We start from the raw sequence: 7,169 nt of genomic DNA, 5'->3' as shown, positions 1-7,169 counted from the left end.
CATCAGAATGAGCAATAGCTTGTTAAGAGAACTGTACCCAAAGGTGCAGTATAGTAAACTACTGTAAAGCTATTTATGGTTGGCTGTGTGTAGAAGGCAGCTGCAGCTCGTAGACCTCTCTGCCTTAACACAGCTGTCAGCATTTGTGAGGACGCCAGTGATGCCGTATTTGCTTTTCACACTGAAATTACAAATCTTTTTGAGACCTATGTCAAGGCAAAACAAAACACAAAACAATGAGCTGATATTTATTTTTATAGAGGTTACAGTAGCTGTCATGGTGCATTTCCACTGCGGAACATACATACAGTAGTATTCACCACAAAAGCAGTAGTAGCCGTATTACTGCTCGGTTCCAATCACAGGGCAAATATTCACACAGCTCTGCTCAAATTGGGATGAAGCATCAGGTTTTACACAAGTATCAGTATTTATTCATGAATTATTATTAACTCTAATCAGGACTGACTTTACAGATTGAGGGGCAAGCTATGGATGCTCCACCAACTACCAGAAACTTTTACATACATTACATTTACTTTTACTACATTGACTATTCAATACAATATTACAATTCCTAAACCTGCATAATTTTAGATACAAGCATGTGAATGTTTGGGTAAACCTAAGTGTAGCCCACCAACCTCTACAGCATGTAATGAATATATATGTGTAACCAGGAGTCGTGCATGTGCACGTCTTCTCGGTGTCCTCCAGTGCACGCGCTAATACGATGAATGACAGTCCAACGTTGCAGGAGATTTCGAGGAAGTTTCATCATGTTGCTAGAAATCAGCGAGGAGGTTTTCCGTTGCACTGGGACACACATTTCTAGGTCTTTCGCATTGTGCTTTCAAAGCCAAGGTCGTCTGTGGGTGCACTGAGAGAACTAAGAAAGGCTGCTTTCATGCAACGTACACTGGCTTTATTTACCTCTGTTGGTTTCATGCCGACTGCCTCGCGCTGCCTTTACCTCCTCAATCAGCGCTTAAGGACACAGCAACAACAAATAGGGCTATCGTCAAGACAAAGACGAAGAAAGAAAGACAGTAAAAAGTGTATGTTTTGTTATTGATTATTCCAAGGACAACGATGTCAAGCCTTTATGAATTGTGTAAGGAAAAAGCTGTTTCCCTGAGACAATATTATCAAGACTGGTCATTTTATAAACTAATAACTACATGTAAACTGAACAATCCTCATGCAAACACTATAACCAACAATGTTTTGACTAGACACAACCGGTCACTACAGTATGTAAAGTAAGGTAACATGTTGCATTTCATTATTAAAAAGATTGGTTGTGATAAAAAAAATGCCTGTATTAGCTTATGTTATTATGCTTAATCAGCATAATTACATCAGTTGCCTGTCTGAGTTTCAGAATTGATGGCACCTCAGAGTCAGTTCGTCAGTCTGTATGGGGGGGTCAAAGTTATCCTCTAAAAGCTGCACATAGTTCCAGCTGGACAATTGTTGGTGTGGCTCCTTCATTCCTTCGAATTAACTGCTTAAAAATAAATAAAAAAATAAATAAATAAATAAAACTTTATTCCTCTTTTGAGCAGCATCATTTTTTTCCCTCCTCCCGGAACAGCAGTTAGTTTCGTAAATGATGGCTCTCATTTGAGCCGCAGACAGTTATTAAGTCGCAGCGTATAGAACACAATATGGCCTGCATATTCAATATCTTCATTAAACAATTACCGCGCCTTCGTTAAATTGCTTCGACAGCTAATCTTGTTAAGCCATTTGCCCGAGGCCTAATTCCGTGGAAGGTGATACAGTTAGCAACACGACTATTTTGAGACGTCGCTCCAGCTTTCATATCTGGCCCCGGTATTGTGTTTGTAATAGGAAGGCGACATTATTAAGAATTAATGTGGGTGTTGAGGAGATAATATATATAATGACTATCTATTCTTGTCAGTCTCTGAAGACTTATAGGGCAAAGATGTTTAGATATATTGGCAGTTATAGCTAAAATACATATATTTTATATATATATATATATATATATATATATATATATATATATATATATATATATATATATATATATATATATATATATATATATATATAGATATATATATATATATATATATATATATATATATATATATATGCACACAGTATATAAATAAAATTCCCCACTCAATCGCCGCCCCTTGCCTTGGAGCGACAGAGAGGATGTTCAAAACCAACACGCGTGTATATATACACTCACACGCGTGTGTGTGAGTGTATATATATATATATATATATATATATATATATATATATATATATATATATATATATATATATATATATATATATATATATATATATATATATATATGCACACAGTATATAAATAAAATTCCCCACTCACTCGCCGCCCCTTGCCTTGGAGCGACAGAGAGGATGTTCAAAACCAAAACCTGGGTTTGAACATCTTCTCACTGATTGACTGTAGAAACTGCAGACATCACAGTAGACATTTATTCCTTCAGATTTTGCATTAGAGACATACGGTAACTATTCAACACCTCTGATCTCCCTCAAGTCCGCATTAGTCCCCAGACTCTAGTTTGAGAAGTAATAGCAGCTATAGTTGCCTGTTAGAAAACATCCCATATCCGAGGGCTGAGGCCCCTGGTGCATTTACTATTCAGTCACAGTGCGCACGGTTACCCAAGAAGAACAGAGGTGTTTCCTCTGTTTTGCAGCTTTAGTCTCTCCAGGCTTAGTTCAAAGGTAGAGTGTTCTCCCTCTGAGCTCCAGCTTCATTGTTTACCACAAACTGAACCCCCCTAACAAGCGCTGACACCGCGCAGACCGACAGCCTCCGCCGCCGCTCAAACAGCAGTGCGACAAAAATAAATAAATAAAAGAACAAAAACAGCAAGCTCAGACTGGTGTGTAACGACTTAGAAGGGGGAAAAAAAAGTCTTTGTGTGTGTGTCAGCATCTCCAGGAAATCGGTTTTCTAATCTATGTGGTGTTAGGTCCACTGTCCTACGCCCACCGAGGGACACTCACACTGTTCAACAGCAACAGCACAGATGCACAACAACACACATAGACATGGACTGATGCTGATTTCTAGTTCGGCTCTGTGATGGACCAATTCATCATGGAAGTAGCTGAGCAGTCAAGTGTATACAGAAATATAGTCACTATCTAACATGACACTCTGCACGACTGCTTCAACAGCTAGAGGGAGATTTCCCATCTGAAGTTGCTGCATTCTGCTCGTGTATTCAAACCTAAGCAGCCAACAGCATGTTTCGCGAATGTAAAACAGCTTATGTTGGACAATTATCATCTTTCCCACTGCTTTCTGACACTGTGTCTGCTGTAAGAAGGAGCAATAGCAAAGGCTGTTAGTGTTTGTGAAAGATCTGAACCAATAATCACCGGTGTCCTGTCCTTTCCCTCGCAGAACGAAGCGTCGCATCATCAGCGGCCCAAATGCCAAGACACTTCACTCACTCCGCTTCCTGTGGAACCCGTATCAGAGGAAGCTGCAGAGACGCCGACATGAAGAGACAGAAAATGGCAGGGTCAGGGAGCGGTAGTGTGTGGGATATAACAGTCTGCCAATCTCATCTCTGTCTCTAAACCGATGACCTCGACTCAGGTTATGCTCAACATTAGTCATACTGTATGTAGTTTAATATGCATACTGGAGCTCTTCCTCAGTATACACTTACTAAAGTAAATTCCCCTTTTCTGACAGAATAAACAAAAAAATATACAGAACTGTATGTAGTGTATACATTTATCTTAATTAATCATCTAAACTTAACATAGCAACCTCAAACATCAAACACAAAAACACTCAAGACAATCAAGGCGTCCCCATAGGTGCAGTAAAGGTAGCCAGTCCAAAAGTCTCCAGAGGTTAGATCAAATGTCTACAGATTCAGGTGAACAGGAAGTGGGCTTGAGAAAATAGACTGCAGCTTCAGTAATCACCAGAAAGGCCAGTGGGTCAAGAGCAGGCTGAGGAGTTTAGCAGCAACAAGCAATCTAGCAACTGGTGAATCTGTCAGGATGGCTTGTATATCATGAAGGGTGGCCACAGCGAATAGAGGCAGACTCGATGAGAGTGGGGAACTGTCACCGGACATAGGGAAAAACTAAGAACACACATCGGAATTTTGCAACTCAGCATTCCTGACCTTTAAACGTCCCATAATCATGTGACTCTGGCATTACTTCCTGTATAAACAAGTGAAAGTTTCTGGTGTAAACTGGAGGCCAGTAGGCATTATGTCCATGGGGATATACTGCACAGCAGCCTGGGTCACCGTATATCCTTCTGTTGACACTGATGTCATTAATAAGGGGCAATGAATGCTGGTAATGGCTACATCTGTCCCCCACTCACCCCACCCTATTTAAATTGCCCTGGTTAAAACTGTCTCTCATCGGGGCTACAATTGGCCCCAATATGACAGCGCCTCCATGTATCCACTTCAGTCAATGGCATCCTATGGCTTCTCTGCTGGTTATCTCCAGCAGGAGGCAGGTAATCAGCTGCCTGTCCCTGCCTGCATTAACACATGGCCTTCCACTGCTAAATGCATGACAGGCTAAGACACCACTGTCGACTGGAGATCAGAGTGTGTGTGTGTGTGTGTGTGTGTGTGTGTGTGTGTGTGTGTGTGTGTGTGTGTGTGTGTGTGTGTGTGTGTGTGTGTGTTTGTGTTTGTGTGTAAGCAAGAGCGAGAATATCATGTAATAGACGCATAGACGCCATGTCTGTAACACGCTGGTGTTTCACGTTTGGATGGTGAACGAGTTGGAATTTGGGGACAGTTTATAAGTTATGGGTTGGAAATAAGATTTACAGAAGTTTATCTGACATCATGTCGTTACATGAAGCGTGGATCCCATTTCAATTCCCATTTTATTCCTAACTAGATGGACAGTGTTTTGTCTAACGGCAGGGCAGACCGACAACGTAAGACATTTAATAACATAACAGATAAGATATACATGTATGTACGAGAAGTTGAAAACAGAGGGACGGTAACTAAAGATCACTGCATGAGCAGGAAACCAGGATAGAACACATGAAACTAAGAAAGAATTAAACAGGGAATCACGCCTACCTGTACATTGTAAAGTCACTGCTAATGTAGAAAACTACTCTAAAGAAGCATAACACATAAAAATACAACTCAAAATGACTGCATAACAGGAGAAGCCTTTTTAAACACACTGAAGTAACATGAAGTAAGAAGCAACAAAGGACAAACTTACCAGATAAATGAAGTAAAGGAGAAAAACGAGACAGGAAACAGAAAGTCAGAACAGGAAACAGACAGGAAGTGAAGTCATGCTAGTGCAAGAGCTAAGCTCAGCTCCAGCTACACGGACGTTGCATTGTTAGCACGTCGGCCTCTCGCTCCCTGTAGGACACGGGAGAACAACGCAGGGCTCGTTTTGTCAAAATGACAGTTGAATTGGATTTGTGCATTGATCGTCGGTGTTCGGTGTTCGACACAAACAAACGTTTTATTTGCCTCGGGTTATGCTGCGATTGCTTTACCGTCTAAAGTGGTTGGTGGAATTTTGGGAAGGCTGCAGTATCACTATAGCGAAGTCGGATAATTGTAGTGGCGGTAAACAAACCAAAAAGGTTCACCCCGACCTCTTTATTTGGAAGAAAGGCTGATGCTGAGCCGACTGTGATTGTTTATGGCCCGAGAAAAAAAAGTGCGTCATCCCAAATGGACGCTTTGTGCAACCATTTTGGTGATAACCTTTGTTTTCTACTCGTTAACTAACCTGAACCCTGATTACTTTTTTGCTCTGTGTTTTGTGTTTTTAGTGAAGCTACATTCCTACATTTGGTGCAATTAGCTTGGAACAAACCAAAATCATTTTGAGAATGTTTCAAAGGCCACGCATCAACGCTTGTAGTGCTCCATTCCTCACTGTTTGTAGTTCATCTTTTGTGCTTTAATAATTCTTTTGGACTTGTAATCATGATTATATATATATATATATATAAATGGTTCCTTTGATCATTGGTGTCAGTCTTCTGGGTATTTGTGCGTCTAAAATCAAGGGTAAAGATGAAAAAAGATTTACGAGTGAAGGGCTCTTTACTCAGCTCTTCGTCCAAGATGCAAACACCAAACCTTTCATTAGTGTCTTCATTTGGGGACTCGTGACAGCGGTGACACAACCTTCGCTGGCTGAACACTTAAAAACGGGGGATGGTGGAGGGCTCGGGGGTCCTCGGATGACTCCCGGCTGCTGGTGCTTCTGTGGTCTCATAATAATAGCCATCTTTGGCGCAATTAAATCATCCGTTCTTCCCCTTATGGCCTTTACCTCCTGTCATACACATGCCTTGATGTTAATGTCCTACATAGGCGGTGGAGAGAAGGCAGGACGGAAGTAGGGAAGGGATGGCTCTCGGATGAGGAGAGAGGTCAGAGACGCTGGGAGAGAGAGAGAGAGGGGGGGGGGGGTGAGACGGGCCTTTTGTGTGTGTGTGTGCAGATTAATTAGAATCCTTCTGGACTGACATTAGAGCTCATTAATAGGAGCCACAGCCGTACAGGCGTCAAACAAAAAGCGTGCGCTGAACCTCCATCCAGCCCCCCACCGCCGCGTGCTGCACAAAGACCCTGAACTGATGCGCATGTATGTAGCACGCATGGACACACACACACACACACACACACACACACACACACACACACACACACACACACACACACACACACACACACACACACACACACACACACGCTGTATATCACAAAGCGTCTGCATATTTGCACCACACTCGCTTCCTTGTATATATGTGTGTGTGTGTCTTTGTGTGGCCGCTAAGACGGTTATGTAAATGAAGCATTATGTTAATGTTATTTCCTCCTCTTTTTTGGCTGCGTCTCCACAGGCTCTGTTAGCGTAAATGATGCTCCCGCCGTTAGCCGGCTGAGGCTCGCCCATCGCCACTAAAGGGATGAATTAGGCCCCGGAATCCCAGATCGGATCCTTGTTCATTTTCAATAAGGCTCGGACTGGGCTTCCACAGGCATAATGGAGAGAGTGTTTATGGGTGCTTATTAGTGGGTGCCCATGGTAGCGCCGGATAATAATTCTACTGGAGCGCTGGAGTTATTATAGTGATCTGCAGAAAAGGTCCACAGCTT

At 42.0% G+C, this 7,169-nt stretch overlaps 1 long non-coding RNA gene across 1 annotated transcript in view; it reads right to left on the bottom strand.

The window, feature by feature from the left end:
- Positions 1-245: 245 nt before the first annotated feature.
- The window catches only part of LOC114853490 (uncharacterized), a 49,932-nt gene continuing 43,008 nt past the window's right edge, over positions 246-7,169 (bottom strand). Inside the window, exons 3-4 of the long non-coding RNA XR_003785581.1 lie at positions 3,406-3,512; positions 246-1,015 (exon numbers count right to left, since the gene is read on the bottom strand). This is a non-coding gene — a long non-coding RNA (uncharacterized LOC114853490). The remainder of the gene's footprint in view (positions 1,016-3,405; positions 3,513-7,169) is intronic.

The sequence above is a fragment of the Betta splendens genome, chromosome 4 (assembly GCF_900634795.4).
Source record: "Betta splendens chromosome 4, fBetSpl5.4, whole genome shotgun sequence".
NCBI lineage: Eukaryota > Metazoa > Chordata > Actinopteri > Anabantiformes > Osphronemidae > Betta > Betta splendens.
Note: the sequence above shows the minus strand (reverse complement) of the source record. Positions and strands in the feature narration are given on the sequence as shown.